The sequence below is a fragment of the Mustela putorius genome, unplaced genomic scaffold (assembly GCF_011764305.1).
Source record: "Mustela putorius furo isolate JIRA1106 unplaced genomic scaffold, ASM1176430v1.1 tig00000228_pilon_pilon_pilon, whole genome shotgun sequence".
In the NCBI taxonomy this organism is placed as follows: Eukaryota; Metazoa; Chordata; class Mammalia; order Carnivora; family Mustelidae; genus Mustela; species Mustela putorius.
Genome location: NW_025421322.1, coordinates 21,221,323 through 21,238,704, shown reverse-complemented (window position 1 = coordinate 21,238,704; position 17,382 = coordinate 21,221,323). Strand labels below are relative to the sequence as shown.

At 39.7% G+C, this 17,382-nt stretch overlaps 1 long non-coding RNA gene across 4 annotated transcripts in view; it reads right to left on the bottom strand.

The window, feature by feature from the left end:
- Positions 1-17,382, bottom strand: part of LOC101692762 — a 259,825-nt gene that overhangs the window by 33,275 nt on the left and 209,168 nt on the right. The window lies entirely within an intron of this gene.

Genomic DNA, 17,382 nt, shown 5'->3' with positions numbered 1-17,382 from the left:
AAAGAGAAAAGCTAGACCTGCGTTTCAGGGTAACATGCAAAAACCATTACACCAGAATTCATTTTAAACAAGTTTCTGCTAGACAGTATGCACTGAGTGTGATTACTAGCTCTAGGAACCCATTATGAAACAAATAAAAGTTAAACACTGCCCTGGAAAAATTGATACAAGTGAGTTGAATTCATTAATCTACTGAACAACGAATAGAGCTCCGTTTTGGCAAGAAGAGTAGGGGAGAGCACGTTATCCCAAGGATGTAGGTGAGAACAAGTTATGTTAAGAATAGTAATAGGTACGGGGCACCTGGTGGCTCAGTCGTCTGTCTTCGGGTCAGGTCATGATCCCAGGGTCCTGGGATCCAGCCCTGCATTGGGCTCCCTGCTCAGCGGGAAGCCTGCTTCTCTCTCTTCCGCTTCCCCTGCTTGTGTTCCCTCCCTCTCCGTGTCTCTTGCTGTCAAATAAATAAATAAAATCGTTAGAAAAAAAAAAGTAATAGGTACAGAGATGGGATTTTACACAATTATTTAGTGTGCTAGATTTATATTACATCCATTTAGGTCCACTGGAACTGAATTTCAGAAACTCCCTTGGCCTGCGTAGCTTGTGGTTGGTAGGAAGTATCAGCCACACTCTTTCTGCATGAGGAAGGGGAAAGCAGGCAGTGAGGCCCCTGGTAGCTTATATACATTATACACATTGTTGCTACTCACCTTGGGGTAGCATCTCTTCCCCAGTTCCTGTACCTCCTGTGAAACCCTCATTTGGCTTCTCTGCCTCCTGGGCTAGGTACAGATTGAGTTCCATGATGAACGGCACTAGCTTCCCTGGCAGGATATCCCCCATTCCCCAAGTGGCAGGTGTAAAGCCAGAGAGAGACTCCCATGATTTTAAGAGCCTGCGCTCATGGGCTCTAGTCAGCATGGCAGGTTCCGTTTGTGCTCTTCCCCTCACACCTATCCTTCTTCGCCACTCCTCGCCCTGTGGAGGTCTGGCTCTGCCACCAGATCCAGGAGGAAACAACTCATGGAAGACTCTAACCATGCCCCGCAAGTGTAAGGCCAAGCCACTATTATAGATCCCCATTTGGATATTAATGTATATTTCAGAGATGGCGTGTTTCTCTGCTCACACTCTGACTAAAACACAGGGAGACATTATTAGTGTGGGGAAGCATGGGGAAGATAATTGAATAAGTCATCTGCAATTTTTCAGAAGAAAGCCAATGACTTTGACTAAAGCTAGTATTGCCGTGAAGTTCTCCATGATGCTCAACAAACGTAAATCAATGCAATTTAAGACCTTCAGTATCTTCATATAACTTTATCCATGCTATTAAAGTTGTTATGCACTTTTAAATCGTACACAATAGTTCATATTTATGAATATTTTTAGCTAATGTTTCAAATGTATTCAGTGTTTGACATTATCTAGTTGATACCGCCATTCTTAGTAGCTGATGTTCAGTATCTAAGATTTTGCTTTGTGTACCACTTTTGATGTGAATTTTTATTAGTAACCTGATTTTTTTTCTCAAAAGAATTCTGAGAGGTCAGAAAAGAGCCAGTAAAGAGTGGGGATTTGGCATGCAAGGAAAGGACAAACGTTGCTAAACCCCAGGCTGTCACATCTGCACCTTCAATTTCAATTAATTTTCACAAAACCTTTAAAGATTTTTTTTTTTTTAATTATTTGACAGAGATCACAAGTAGGCAGAGAGGCAGGCAGAGAGGGAGGAAGGGAAGCAGGCTCCCTGCTGAGCTGGGAACCCGATGCAGGGCTCGATCCCAGGACCCTGGAACAATGACCTGAGCCGAAGGCAGAGGCTTAACCCACTGAGGCACCTAGGCGACCCACAAAACCTTTATGGTTGTTTTCTTCCTTCTATTTTTCATCTGGGGACCGAGAACCAGAGGATAAAATGTCCTGTTCAACATCTCACATCAGACAAAAACCTGTTTTTTCCTTAAAATTGAGTGAAACCATAATTATACCAAGGGGAAAAGTATAACAACCTTGAGAAAGTGCAATGACCTTGAGAACCAGAAAATGTGGAGGTGCTATGCACTAAGAAAAATAAGAAGATGAGAAGCAACCGGACCCTGTAACAAGGATTCAGTGTCTGACACCTGGGCACAGCCATAAACAATGGTGATAAAAATTTTTATCTCCTGATAAGAAACATTTTGCTGGTAGTAAACTCTTTACAGTAATATTTAATACATATGAACGCTGTTACATTTTTAATATGTAAAAATGAATAAAATGGGAAAACATTACCCAAGCAAGAATCAAACACTAGACCACAAAACTTCCAAGTATCATCTCATGACTAGGGAGGAAGTATGTATTTTAATGAAAGAAATCCCCAACGTATACTACCTAGAATTCTCATTTCAGCAATTGTCCCTTCAATATTGAGACCCTTTGTCTATTCCAGAGGGGTAATGACAGATAGAATTTTACCTGAAATCCCCACAGGTTCCCAGTTCTCATGGTCACTTCCTTCTCAAATTTCTTTGTTACTAATCAATGGCACCTCATGAGGATCTCTGAGAAAGCTGAACTAAAGGAGCCGTTTCCCAATGGTTGTAACATTAAATGGAACACGAAGGTAAGTTACACTTTATACCATAGTCAAGTCACAGAATTCTAACTGCATTTAAGAATGATTTCCTATCTTTCACAAATGAGTTAACTGAAAATCAGAGAAGTGAAGCTTTATTAATTAAATTTGAAAGTGAGTTCAGGTTTCCGGATGCATTAAACTGACACAATTCTGTGAGTGAATAATTAAAAAAAAAATACAAATACAAAATTACATACAGGACTTTGGGTGTGGCTCGTGAAAATGTGGGTTTAACATTCTAACCAGAACGGAACGAGGTAAAATCCAACTTGAAAAGGCAAAAGCCAAGTCACTGTTGAAAAACCCAGTCCCTGGAAGTGCAGGGAAGCAGAGGGTCCTCAGGAAGAACCAGAACTAGAGACATGAACCTCACTGGATTGTTTCCACCTCTGTTTCTCTCTGCAAGTTGGCTTTATTCCCTCTCACTGTAAACCGGATCTCTTCAGAAGCAGGAAAATATGGCCGCTGATAGTTCTTAAGTTATATGTCATAGAGTTTAACCACTGAGATGCTGAGATGCTCTCTGGGCCAAACCAAGTCTAGGGAAGGACTTTAACTGATCTGGTTGTGTCCAAATTAACTGCTGTCAGTGGCATTGGGTCTTCTAAAAACAGGAGAGAAACCATGAGCACACTGTCAGCATAGAAAAGGATCTGTGCCAAGAAGAATCTGGAAAGACAAAACAATCCTCCATAAATCATTTGCTCAATGCTGAATAGCTAATATGTGGTATACTCAGAATCATAAACTAAGGGTTCATTTCAGCCCAATTTTTTTTTCTCTAAATGTTACAGCAGATAATAAAGAAATGAATTTTCCTGGCTCAGAAGTTTTGTTCTTGGCATAGAATATTACCAGAATATGCAAACAAAAACAAGACCCAACACAAAATAACCTTCATATTTTCATTCAATTTAGAGTTCTTCTGAATTACTATTATACATATCAATCCTCATCAGAGATTTATTAAGAAAACAGGACATTTGTGTTAAGCGTCTATTATCTATTAACTCATGCTAGAAATTTTCTTTTTACTGCTATTCTGATGCGATTTCTTTCCTTATCTCTTTATCATAGATATCGAATAGATGAAAAAGTGCTAATTGGTTGTGCCCTGCAGTAAATGAAATATTATCATATAGTGCTTTGATATGAAAACAGCATAATTACAAGCTTATTGAAGTCACTTTTTTTTAAGAACAAATAGCATATTGCTATAGACCAAAAAGTTCCTGCATAAGGCAGTCGCTATTGATTTGTATTTCCTAGTTAAGTAATTCTCAATCGATTTATATTTCGTTTCCCTAAACAAAGTGCTTCAATCATTGGAAGAATGAAAAGAAGGGAAATTGAAAATGGGAAATTTTGACAAAATATAATATAATAGAAAGAAAACCCCTGGCCTTTCCTTTCTTTCTTCAACACAGCTTTAGCAGAATCTTCTTAATATTTAAATTCATAAATTCCCTTTCTTCTTACTTAGTTCTGAGAAGGCCTCCCTACTGGGATTTACGACCTATGTTGAAGGCAATCCGGGAAAAGGATTTATAATAGTGCCTAAACTATGGTACTCTGCCGAGATGAGAAAAGATGGGGCTTGAAAATAAAGTCATGGATTTCAGTGTTCAGCTCTCTCCCACCAGTGAGACTTTCTCTGGACGAGGCTCAGCCTAGCAGCCTTGGGAGGCCTGGGCCACAGCTGTTTCCCTGTGTGCTGCTAGCCAACAGCACAAAAGTCTCAATTCAGAAGCTGGAGGAAAGAGTTGGAAACTAAAACCAAGGGCAGCAGATGCCACACCAAACTGAAGGCATATGAATTATCTTCTAGATGAGTGAGGGAACAACATCTGGTCTTACTCATAAATCAGATCCTGCCCAGCAGGCTCAGGGCATGGGCTTCCTTACACAGAAGCACAGGACGGGACACATGAGGAGTGTGGATGATGCCTCACACGGACATGAAGTAGAGCAACAGTAAACAGGGTGTCCAAGAAACATCGGGAGGGGACTGCAGAACTGGGAGCCATTCGGAAGCCAGAACTTGGCTCAGAGTACCTGGCACAAGACAGAGGGCCACTTTGAGAGCAAAGCTACAAACGTGCAAGTTTGGGGGACTCTAAAATGCAGTTAGTGCTGCCGATTGAAGGCCAGGTTTCAGATATAAACCACCTGGAGAAGACTTTTGATCACATTTGAACGTTTTACATTCTACCTACCCATGCAAAAGCATTACCTTTAGGATGTCCTCTATTAATGAAAAGCCTTTCTTTCCCCCTCTCACACTTAGAAGAATTTGCTATTTGGCCATTTATGTATATTGTATCTTTTTTTTTCTTGAACTGCTCCATTTTCTTTTCTGACATCGTACTGAGTGATCATGATTTAGAAAAATATGTCAGGTATGCTTAGTGTGGTGGAAAGTCTCCCTTTTTCCTTCCAAGTTTACTTTCCATCTATCTCAGCCTTAACCTCTGCCCAGGGAGAATGACTTCCACCAACTGTGTAATAAAACCTTCCCTGCCCTCTGGCTTTTAGTTGGGTTTGACCCAGAGGAAGTAAGACATGAGATCAGATAATGGGAGAAGAGAAAGTTTGGGGTATTTTACCCTGACTCTCTTCCAATTAGATGGTGGTTTAGCTGGGATTGTGTTCCTCTTGAGTGAACATCTCAGATGGCCCCAGTCAGATGGCTAAAGCTCTTAGATTCTGGAGGTAGTCTCTGACTGTGCTTGTGTTGGTCTGATGGTGGGAATAGCTTCCTGTCACTGTTAGTCTTAGAGGGCTTTGTTAACCCTTTTTGAATCCCTTTAGCCTGCCACACCTTGGCACAGAGCCTCTTTATTTCCTTTTCTTAAATTATTCTTTTTTTTCTTAAATGATTCTTATATGGGCAACATCTCCTATTCCTCTAAAACTCTGATTAATAAACTGACCGAAGATATATCATTCACTACATCAAATCTGAAGAAACACCAATCTGTTACAAGCAAAGTCAATGCAAAGGGTAATGACAATCATCTTACAGACAAGGGGGAAATGTTTCCAGAAAGCAGTACCTGGCTTTTCATACCAGAGTTCAAAATCTGGATCTGCCTCTTGCTAGCACCATGTACTTGAACAAATCTTACAGTTTCTCCAAATCCGTCTCTTTCCTAATAAGATGAGATTAATAGTAATATCTCTTTCATAAAATGGTTGCAAATATTCAATAAGATAATTTGGTTTAAATGCATAGCATGCCCTTGGCCTTAAAACTGATGCAGCTGTGATAGTAACAATAGTTTTAAATGATGTTTACAGGGTTAAAAGTTCAACTGAGAAGTATACTCTTAAACACTTTAAAGATGACTCTTAGTGACCTATGCTAAGGAAATTCCATGACACTGCCTTATTCGGTTTATAAACTCCCATGGCATTATTGCTACCAAAGAATAAGAAACAATAACCTGGATTATTATTTTCTCAGTTAGTCTCAAATAACATAAGGTTCCCAGTCTCAAAGTATCCCTTCCTTCAAGCTCAAAAGATATAGCACGTTAGGGAAGGTGAGAGAGATGGTGGTAAGGATGATGGCGACTTTTCCTGAGGTGAATTACCGAGCTTCAAACTTACTAACTACATGATAGCACTCACTATTCTCGGCATCTGACACATATCAAAACTTTCAATCCTCATAACAGTTAAATAGTATATATCATTATTTTCTCATTCTATACATAGAGCAGATGAGGCAGAGATTAAATAACCCGTCCATGGTCACACCTAGTAAGTGGCTGAAGGGGTGTTCAAACCCTGGGGCCAAAGCTTCAACACCCATGTGCTCTACTGCCTCACCCTGAAATTTCTACCCCATCTTTTGATGCCATGGATATCTAGGTTCCATCTTTATGAATACAAACATTTAATTTAGAATTATAACACCACTGACAAATTTTTGTCAAGCAAGCACTTTACAGAGCAAATATCATTAGGCCAGTTTAATTTATTATTGAATTTTCTATTCAGCAGAGTTAAAACATTTTTATGTTTACTTTATTGAAATTATATTCATCAGGATCGTTTTCCTGTAAACTGTACACTGAACATCTGATTTATTGGTCAGTCATTTTGTCCACATAAAATGTGACTGATGATAGCTTCTACCCATAGTACTTTTCTTTTATGGTTATTATAATAGAGCTTCAACAGACCCACATTTAATTTACATGAATTCAATCAGCTCGGCCAAAAATTAAAATAAATCTAAAAGTTTCAGTGATTTCCCAAATCCACCCCCAAGGGATTCTCAAACACTAAAAGGTTTCATACATGGTGAGGATAGAATTGAGTAGTGATTCCTTCAAAGAGAAATGAAGGAATTCCCTTGGAGTGGGAGGAGAAGGGTGTTGATGAGAAACAGCTTATTCACATCATCTCAAAATCTCTCCCTACAAATTACAATTTACCGAAGTTATAATTGGCTACATAGTGGAGAAACAAAATAGTACCTTAACCAACTGATGGAAACTACCATCGTGAATACGGGACAGGCACGATGTGCCGACAGGTGTGATAGCCAAAGGACACAACATCACTTAATTTAGCAATCCTACCAAAAAATACATAACTAGGATCACATTATGGGGAAAGGTAGATAAACCATCTTCAAAGACAGTCCTATAGGGGTGCCTGGGATGTTCAGTAGGTTAAGCATCTGCCTTTGGCTCACGTCATGATCCCAGCATCTTGGGATCGAGCCCCGCATCGGCCCCTGCTCAGGGCCCATTCCCCCCCCCACAACCTCTGCCCCTCTCCCCACTCATACATTCTCTCTCTCTCTCTCTCTAATAAATAAAATCTTAAAAGTCTGTAAAACCAGTCGCCTGTAATCTTCAAAAATTCTGAAGGTCAGGAAAGACCATGAAAGCTAAGGAACTATTCCAAATTAAACAAGAATGATAACTGGATGCAATATACGATCATGCATCAGATTCTGGAGAAAAACCACCGAGAATGATATAATCGGGATAACCGAAAAAACTGGAAGTGGACTATTATATAAATAATAACTGTAGCCACATTAAATTTCCCAAATTTGTTAACTAGACTGTGGTTAGAGACCAAAATACTCTTGTTCCTGAGAAATAGACCCTGAAGGATTAACTGACACAAAGTCATGATATAGTCAACCTGCTCTCAAATGGGTCTGCAAAAAACTGTGTGTGTACACGAGAGAAGAAAAGGCAAATGTGGCAAAACAGTCAATATTAGGGACTCTCGAAAGGGCATACATGCCTTCTTCAGAACTTCATGAAACTTGTCTTTAACTTGGAAATTGTTCCAAAACAAAGCTTTTTGTAAAAAAAAAATAATGACTTTAAGTCTTTAGAGAGACACTGACGGAAACTGGGAGAACTGTGAAAATTGAATGCAGAGCATAATGGTAATGCTAGAGCTGTGAGTCCGGAATTTTCACCGAATTGCGGAAGTGTCGTGAAACACTTGAATTATTTACCTGTTAATTATGGTCCCATCCATGAAACTGCATAGTGTATATAATACCCAGTTACGCATACATATGATGTACAGGGCTATTTACCAAAAATACTTGTACTCTCTTTATGGGCAATTCAGAGAATTTCTAGGGTTATTTTTACTATACATGACTTTCCACTTATTTTAGAACTGAAAACCAGGTTTTAAAAATTACTTTAATTTTTAACTAAAATTAAAAATTTTAATTTTTAATTAAAATTAATTACTTTAATTTTTAATTTAAAAATTACTTTAATGCATTTCAGAAAAAAGCCCACTTTTTTTCTAGGTCAATTTTTGCAGGTCTCCATTTTTAAGGATGCAGCTTATACCTACATGTAGGGGTTCGTGTTGATTTTTTATTTCTGGTCCGTGTGCTGGAATTCTCCTTTTCCTCTCCCCATCTGTGCTTCCCCCCCTTTGCCACCCTGCTCTGAATCGAGGGGGCTGCATGTCGAGCTTCCATGCCCTTGGGTTTCCAGTTGGATGTGAACATGGAGAGATGTCAGCGGATCAGAGGGTGAGAACCGAGAGACACTGGGTGTGTAACCCCTAGGTGCTCCCTGGAGCCAGCCAAGAAAGGTTTCATTCCTCTACTCCAGAGGCCACAGTCCCCGTTGGCCAGCTCGTGCTCTAGTTTTTAGTCACAGCTCTGTCAAATGCTGGCTCCCAGAACCGCTACCAAATTATCTGTTGATAGAGCAAAGCTGAGTTTTTTGCTTATCACAGGAAGACAAATCAGTACCTTGACAGTCTTAGCAGAGGAGGAAGAGCAAAGTCAGGATATGTATACGGTTTTGAAGGTCTGGTTTAAGGTAGATTTTTCAGTGGGAGCACTTGTTTAGGACTGCACGGAGTTCCTGATATAATAGTTCAGGATTGGTGGATACAGACGGGGAGGGATCCGGGTGAGTTAAAAAAATAAAATAAACAGTTGCTTGATAAGCTTGGTTGAGCTATTATCCTGAGGAGTGGACATTTGCTCAAATGAGGCTATGTCAAGCAGCACAGTATTGAGATGAATGGACTTTCAGAAAGTTCGTAAAACAAGCAAAAATGTTATTTGAAACGTCATCTTTCTGGGCATGAGTTGTCTGAAATAGCAAAGTCGTGTCAGTGTAGACTGTCCACCCGGCGGGTTTCTGTTCTCAGCTCCCATCCTTTCGGGACTAGGCATGGCAACCGCTTCCCACGGAGAGTAGCTTGCAGCGTCCTTCATCACCCCGTGGTTGGTCTCCCTTTCCTGCCTGCACCCCGGTCAATAATCTATTAACTTTTTTCACTTACCCCATTTGAATGGGCCATCTGTTTCCTGTTGGGATGATTATGAGTTAGAGAAACATTTATTTGACAAACCACGAGGGACTCTTACCTATAGGAAACAAACTGAGGGTTGCTGGAGGGGTGGTGGGTGGGGGACGGTGAGGTAACTGGGTGATGTTGTGAGCACCGGGTGATCACGTGTGTGATGTGATGCGATGAGCGCTGGGTTTACGTGAAACTGACGAATTACCGAACTCTACGACCGAAACAAATGATGTACTCTATGTTGGATAATTGAATTTAAATTAAAAAAAAAAAAAGCATTCATTTGTATATATTGTTGACTCTGCAACTCACACAGAACTGCTCCGCTGCCCAGTATTCACCACTGTGTTGCTAGTGCCAGTCGCTATCACTGTGTATGGTCTGTTCCATGGAGGTGAAGTAAAGTCCAAACTGCAGAGTAGAAGACTGTGCTTTGTGCCTGGATCACTAGAGCCCACCTACAGAAGTGCACTCAGCCTAACAAAGGATAGGAGTGACTTAACCCACTCCTGCTAAATACTGGAAATTTAGGGCCTGCAGGCCCTAGGGCTGCCCTTCTGCCCCTGGTTTTTTTTTTGTTTTGTTTTGTTTTGTTTTGTTTGTTTGTTTTAGATCTTACCTATTTATTTGACAGATAGAGATCACAAGTAGGCAGAGAGGCAGGTAGAGAGAGGAGGGGAGGAAGCAGGCTCCCTGCTGAGCAGAGAGCCCAATGTGGGGCTCCATCCCAGGACCCTGAGGTCATGACCTGAGCCGAAGGCAGAGGCTTTAACCCACTGAGCTACCCAGGCGCCCCCTGCCCCTGGTTTTGAAAACTGTACTTCTTTCTCTTCTCTCTGGGTCTCCATCTCCATCATGGTAATGTACACACTGACTCAAAACTGCTTTAGTCTTCGCAGTCCTAGCTGCCAGGAACTGGAAACTTGACCATAGTCCCAAGTGTAAGGATGGCTACAGGCTCACTGCCTTTCTTGTTGCTGCCGGCCTCTCGGGATTCTCGCATCAGTCTGTGAGTTCCTCTGTTCTCGGGACACTTCCTGCGGGGAGGGGTGTGTGTGTTTGCTGTAAACCTCCAATGCCACTGCCTACCCACACTACCTACCCGACTGTTAAACTCTTTGGTATGGTACCTGTCCCCTAAGTATCTACTAGAGAAAATGAAAAAAAGGGTCGTAGAACAAGTCCTCCCATAACAGACTCACAAAAGCTTGAAAGAAACTAAACCTCTAAAGGAAACCCAGCAAAGAATATAAAAGCACGTCTAAACACATTTCCTGAATATATGGAAACTCTCTGGTCTTTCTCCTCCCTAGGAAGATCATCTTTAATATACTAGCCTTGCAAATGCCCGCAAGTGCTGCGCGGAGTTATTTAGTATGATTCAGCGTGGCTATTTGTTCTGTGTTAGATCTGTTTGGAACGAAATGAAAGAAAGGACATAAGACAGGCACAGAGGAGCGCAATTATAGGCAAATCACACTAGGTTTCATTCATCATTCTTTGCTTTCATGCCAGGAACTATTCCAGCTTGTCCAACTATTCCAGCTGGACATTTATTTCAAGGAGATACAAAAACTCATATGATACATATCTCAGTACTTACAGAAATAAAAGCGAACTCTACACAAAGGCCTATGTCACAGGCGATTGTTCTGACACTTTAAAAAAAGAGGGATCGTGGTTTCCTAAAGGACATGTTATGAATATCCAATGTATAAGTAGGAAATAGGAAAACTCCCTTTGGGTTTCATGTAGGGCTCTACTCTGAGACAGCCAAGAAGCTAAAACCCGAGTCATTTCAGGAATTTTGTGGGCCTCTTATGTAATGCATTACAAGGGACAACCTTCCTGCTGAGAATATGTTTAATTTGTACTGCATGAATTACACACTCTACAATCTAATATAGTGATTAAAAGCTTTGACTTTCAAGTTAAATAAACCTAGCTTTGAATGCCAGCTCCTATTCTCACTAGCTAAGAGCTTCTGCAAATTAATTTATTTCATTAAACTTTGGTCATTTCAACTAAAAATGGGGATAATGTTAGCACCTACTGACAAGGTAATTATAAGAATTAAGTGAAATAATGCATGAAAAATGCAAAGCACGATGTCTAGCACAGAGCGAGCACTTGGCAATACTGCTGTTGTAATATTGAACTTGTACTGGGGTATGGCCAGTATTCACATTTAACCATACTATCTCTGTCTGGATGAAAAGCAATAAATAACACTTTCCCACCTTCTTCCTGTACCACCAGTAGATAACATCCAACGGCCCATTAGGGATTTTTCATGTGGAAGTTACACCTGAACATCAAAGTTGCTATGTCTGAAGTCAAACTTTCATCTTCCACCTAAAAAGAGTCCTTCTAATTTACCAACTGTTGTTAAACTAAAAAATCCCTTTGTTGTTGAAGATAGCTAGAGTCATAAATTTGATTTGATTCAATTAAAGGCTAAGAAAAGTGGAAAACAGAACCATGTATACACATAGATAATCTGGTCATCACCATTAGTCATCATATTTATATCAGGACAGTAATCCCTAAAATGGGAAGAAAGAAATAAACTTCAAAGTTTTTCAGAAGATCCATCCAATTTGGAAAAAAAAAATGATCAATGTTTAAATTTAAAGTCCTTAGTAAATTATTTCCAAGTCTTAGAGTTATAAAGATAACTAAAATTTTTTTATCTCTATAGTACCTTAAAGTTTACCAAAAATTTTCACTGATATTAACTCTTCAAGGTAATATCAAGTAGGGTTTGATCTAATCTAAGTATCTAATAGAGAAGATGGCAGAAAGGCTCATTGTCAAGTCCTTTCATAATATACTCTCTATCTAATAGAGAAAATGAAAAAAAAAAGGGTCATAGGACTATCATTCTTGTTTTACATATACTCACACAGAGACAGTACTTTTGATTGGACTATAAGGAAAGTGCAATGCCGTTGATGAGGTGGCCTAAGCAGAAACCCAAATGGAGTGAGGGACCACCCATGCAACTCTCTATAAAGAAGAGTATTTCAAGGAAAGGGAGCAGCAGGTGAAAAGGCCCTGAGGCAGGAGCATGCTCAGTGTGTTAAGGGAATAGCAAAGTTGAGGATGGGGTTAGAGCAGAGGTAGCCAGGAGCCCTACAATATAGGGCCTTGAAAGCCATGGGAAAAGCCTTGGAATCTTTACTGTGAATATCACCAAAAAGCTCTCAGCTACTAACTGAGGCATGACTTTGAGTCTTCTGATTCAAAATCTGAGATGGTGACCCACAGAAAGGGCTTTCTAGGCAAGCAGATAAGACCCCAGATCGCAGCTCCAAGTACCACCACATAACTCCACATCATTTTGACCTCTACCACACCAGCATCCAGCAAATCTAGAATCTCTCTGGTTCCAATCTCTTACGAAACTAGCTCACATTCTCAGGCATTTCTTTTTTCTCTCCTTTTGCTCAAACTTGTTCATGGGAACACAAGGGCCAAGAGAGTGATCACCAAAGAGGTGATCCTTCTTGTGCTTTCTGCTTCAGCTACTTGTCAAAATTTAATTTCAATCCAAACTCGGTCACACTTTCTAGTTGTGACATAAGACAAGTCATTTTAACTTCTTTGTTTTCCTCTCTCTGCAAAATAAAGATTCCAATTCTACTGATATTTTCAGAAGGGGCTTTATCCCAGAAAAATGAGGTAATAAATGTATAGCTGTTTTGGTTTCTCTTCTAGAAGGGTGATATGCCAGCAAGTATTCATTAAGCAATTGTATGTTCCCAGCCTGTGCAAAGCACCATGGAGCATAAAAAGAAGTAAAATGCCTGAGTTCTGACTATAGAGAACTCAACATTCTCTTCAGAAAAAGAGTAAGTCTCCACAGGCAATGCCTAGAGCCTAAGGGTCTTAAAAGAGGGATTTTGTCAGGTATACCTTGCTCTACTCCTTAATGGGGCCATTGGAAACAGTTGACATCGGACTGCGCTTCAGGCTTCTCCAAATCACTAAGAAGTTTTGGTTCTCATTTCCCCCCTTCAAGGTGTATAAACTCTTGGTTTAAAAAAATAATCATATTGGGTCTTACAAATAGAAAAAGGATGTCAAGGTCATTTAGTCCTTTCAAGGAGATCAGGAACATAATGCATTTATGTTCTGTTCAACAAGGCAGACCAAATGGCTGTTTTCTGGGGATTTCTGAGAAGACCCCTGTACCCACCCCCACTCTTAACCTTTCCCACTGGCCCAACCCAAAGTGCCTGTAATTTCCACTTTTTGAGTCACTTCTTTAGAATCAATATATTCTATGTATTGAAAAGTCCTTGTTAGAATGCAAGCAAGTTACCAAGAAGAAGTAACCCATTAACTGATTAGCATGGACTAATATATCATTTTCATTCCAAGGAGAAAGGCCTTAGGAGACTAAAATATGAGAGGTTTTGGAAAAATAAGTAATGATTGAGGTAACTACAACAAAGAAAGCCAGGATCAGAGACCCTGAGACTTTCATGGACCAAGATCAAAACACCTATTACTACGTTCAGTGCTCAGAGGAGAAAAGGAATATGCAGGGCAGACACAAGCACTTAGGGCCAACGCAGACAACTCCCCGATGTGAAGTGAATTGCTCTGGTGTTCTCGAATGAGACTGAACAACAGAAGCGACCTTGGAGATACTCTGCTTCAATTCCTCCACTTTGCGTGTAGAGAAAACACCGTCTGGGACATTCGAGTTACTCAATGTCACTCAGTAAGTAAGTGACAGAATAAGAATTAGAAATCTAGACTCCTGACTACCCGACCTGTTTTGCTAAGTTTAAAAAAAATCGGTGGCTCTCAAGATTAGAATCTTTGGTTAGGGTTTTTCCAGATCCTATTTTCAAGGCTTTCGGTCTCTGAATTAAAGGTTCTTTTATTTTGGCTATTCTGAATGTTTATTCAAGAAAAAGCTATTAGACAGGGCTCAAACTGGGATTAGCATGCAAAGAAACTTAAATCCTTGGTAGAGTGTATCTCGCAATTCAGAAGTAGGAAAGTTCTCCTGGATCAGAGGTTGGTGCAGTATGCAGACACATTTCCTCTTTTCTTCCCACACTCTCATCTTAAAAATAATACCAGACAGTACTAGACATCAAAGACAGCCAGCTGAGACAGGAGGAAGTGACTGTTCAAACAGGGAGGGATTCAGCAAGGTAAGTCCCTAACAAATAAGCCCTGGTGATAAATGACAAAAAGCCATCACCTAATTTATCAATGTCTCCAAAACATATGGATGTAGCCCCCAAACATCACGAAATGTTTTCCTGATAATGTTGATGATTGATTCAATTTTGTACACAAATCATGCTTGATAAAAACACCTAAAAACTAAAACATGTTCTACTTTCTTTTTTTTTTTTTTTAGCTCAAGTGAAGACACCATGGTACAATATACAGAAAATAATGTTTGAATTGCATAGATATGTTTTTTTCATTCCTGGTAAAGAAAGCGTATCAAATAGAAGTGTGAAAGGGGAAAATATGAATTTTATTTATTTTGCGTATTTGTTCAGTATCATAGAGCACCTTGGTTAAGGTCAACATTCAGGAGCTAAAACCTGGACTCAGTACAGATCTAGTCCTTACTGCCTATGTGACCATGAACAAGCTATTAACCTTACTTCTCCTGAAATACTAATAACAAAAACCAATTAGAGAATTGTCATGATGATTGAAATTGAAAAAAAAAAAAGAATCACATATGAAGCACCTAGCACAAAGCAAGCACTTAACAAAAATACATTCCCTTTCGTTCAGGTGCCTTCACTGGGAAAACAATTATCTATATAAAATAATTTAAGAAGTATTTACTCAGGGGCGCCTGGGTGACTCAGTCATTAAGTGTCTGCCTTCAGCTCAGGTCATGATCCCAGGGTCCTGGGATAGAGTCCCTAATCTATCTCCCTGCTCAGCGGGGAGTCTACTTCCCCCTCTCCCACTCCCCCCTCTTGTGTTCCCTCTCTCCTTCACTGTCTTTCTCTCTGTCAAATAAATAAATAAAATCTTTTAAAAAGAAGTACTTATTCAGATATCTTAGTCCTCTAAATATCTTGTCAATCATTTAAAATTTTGGTTATGTACACTTTAAAAGATTTCTTGGTCCTTGAAAATACCACCAAGAAGAACAACACTTGGGATTTTAAGAGGAAAAAACTGGAAGGCATTCAGTTTAAGAGTGATGAGATAAAAATGTTGAATTCCTGAATAGGAACAGGGGTTATAAGCAAAGTCAAAGATAAACAATAGACGGGAAGAAAATATTTACAATGCAAGAGTTTATAGTTCTATTTTTTATTAAGAGCTCCTACTAATTAAAAATATAAATGTCAATGGAAAAATGGTCAGGGACGCCTGGGTGGCTCAGTTGGTTAAGCAGCTGCCTTCAGCTCAGGTCATGATCCCAGCATCCTGGGATGGAGTCCCGAATCGGGCTCCTTGCTGGGCTGGGAGCCTGCTTCTCCCTCTGCCTGCCACTCTGTCTGCCTGTGCTTGTTCTCAATCTCTCTCTCTCTCTCTCTCTGACAAATAAATAAACAAAATCTTAAAAAAAAAAATAAAAAGAAAAATGGTCAAAATATTTGAATAGACAACTTACAAAAATTGTCACCAGGTGTATAAAAACATGTTCAACTCTATTAATAAGAAACACAAAACAAGACATAGAGGTATTATTTTGGTTATCAGATTAGCAAAATTAAATAAATCAGTAATATCCAGATTAGCAGAATTAAAAGCCAAAGAGAAGGTAATATTTTTGGAGGGAAATATGGTGTTACCTATAAAACATTTAGATGCTTATACTCTGACCCAGAAATACAACTCAATATAGAATTATGGACATAATCAATGATAAAATGTACAAAGGCATTATTTGAAGTTATCCAAATCATTAGAAACAAATACCAATACTTAGGATATTTTCAGCTACAAGTAACAGTAAAAATTTCAAAGCAGCTAAAAGATAAGAAAGTTTTATTAACTCATGTGCCAAAAGATATGAAAGGACACCTTGAATGTTGGTTAATTTATTGGCTCAGGGATCTCATGAAGAACAATGGTTACTACCATCTTTTTCCTGTGCTTGGCATGTAACTTCATCCTCACAATAACTGCACATGTTAACATATGATTACACCAATTCCTGCTTTATGCCAAAATTGAACAAAAGATGAACAGCTCTCTTTTTGTAACCCGTGGAAATGTCTTTCCAAGAAACCTTCTGTTTAGACATCCTCTTATTTCCCTTTGGCCAGAATCATACCATATACCCATTCCTTTTTTTTTTTTTTATTTGACAGACAGAGATTACAAGTAGGCAGAGAGGCAGGCAGAGAGAGAGAGGAGGAAGCAGGCTCCCTGCCGAGCAGAGAGCCCAATGTGAGGCTCCATCCCAGGACCCTGGGATCATGACCTGAGCCGAAGGCAGAGGCTTTAACCCACTGAGCCACCCAGGCGCCCCCATATACCCATTCCTAAGCAAATGCCCAGCTAGCAAAGAGAACGGAATTTCCTTATTTGGTTAGAAAGAACAAGGCCTCCTAGCAGTAAGTGGGTGTCCAGACCTACATCTGGGAGCTACTTTAAAGGAACAGGGCAGAGAATGACAGGGAGAAAATCTGTACTTTAGTTGAAAAAACTGGATCTACAGTTTGTTAACTCCACTGAGTAAGATTGAGAGGTGAATGAATCAGAACAGGAAAGATTATGCTGTAGGCCTGAATTTCAAAAGGTTAATGCACTAACACTATAGGTTTCCTTTCATTCAAGTCAGTCTTGTTCAAGTCACCTGGCTCTCCTTGGCCGTTTACCTTCCAAGGGACGTAGGGATCTAGATTTCTTTTAACCTGTGGTTCTATTTAATCTCAAATACATTACCTCCAAGGTTTTGCAGAAGTTAAAGAGAGTGTGATGAT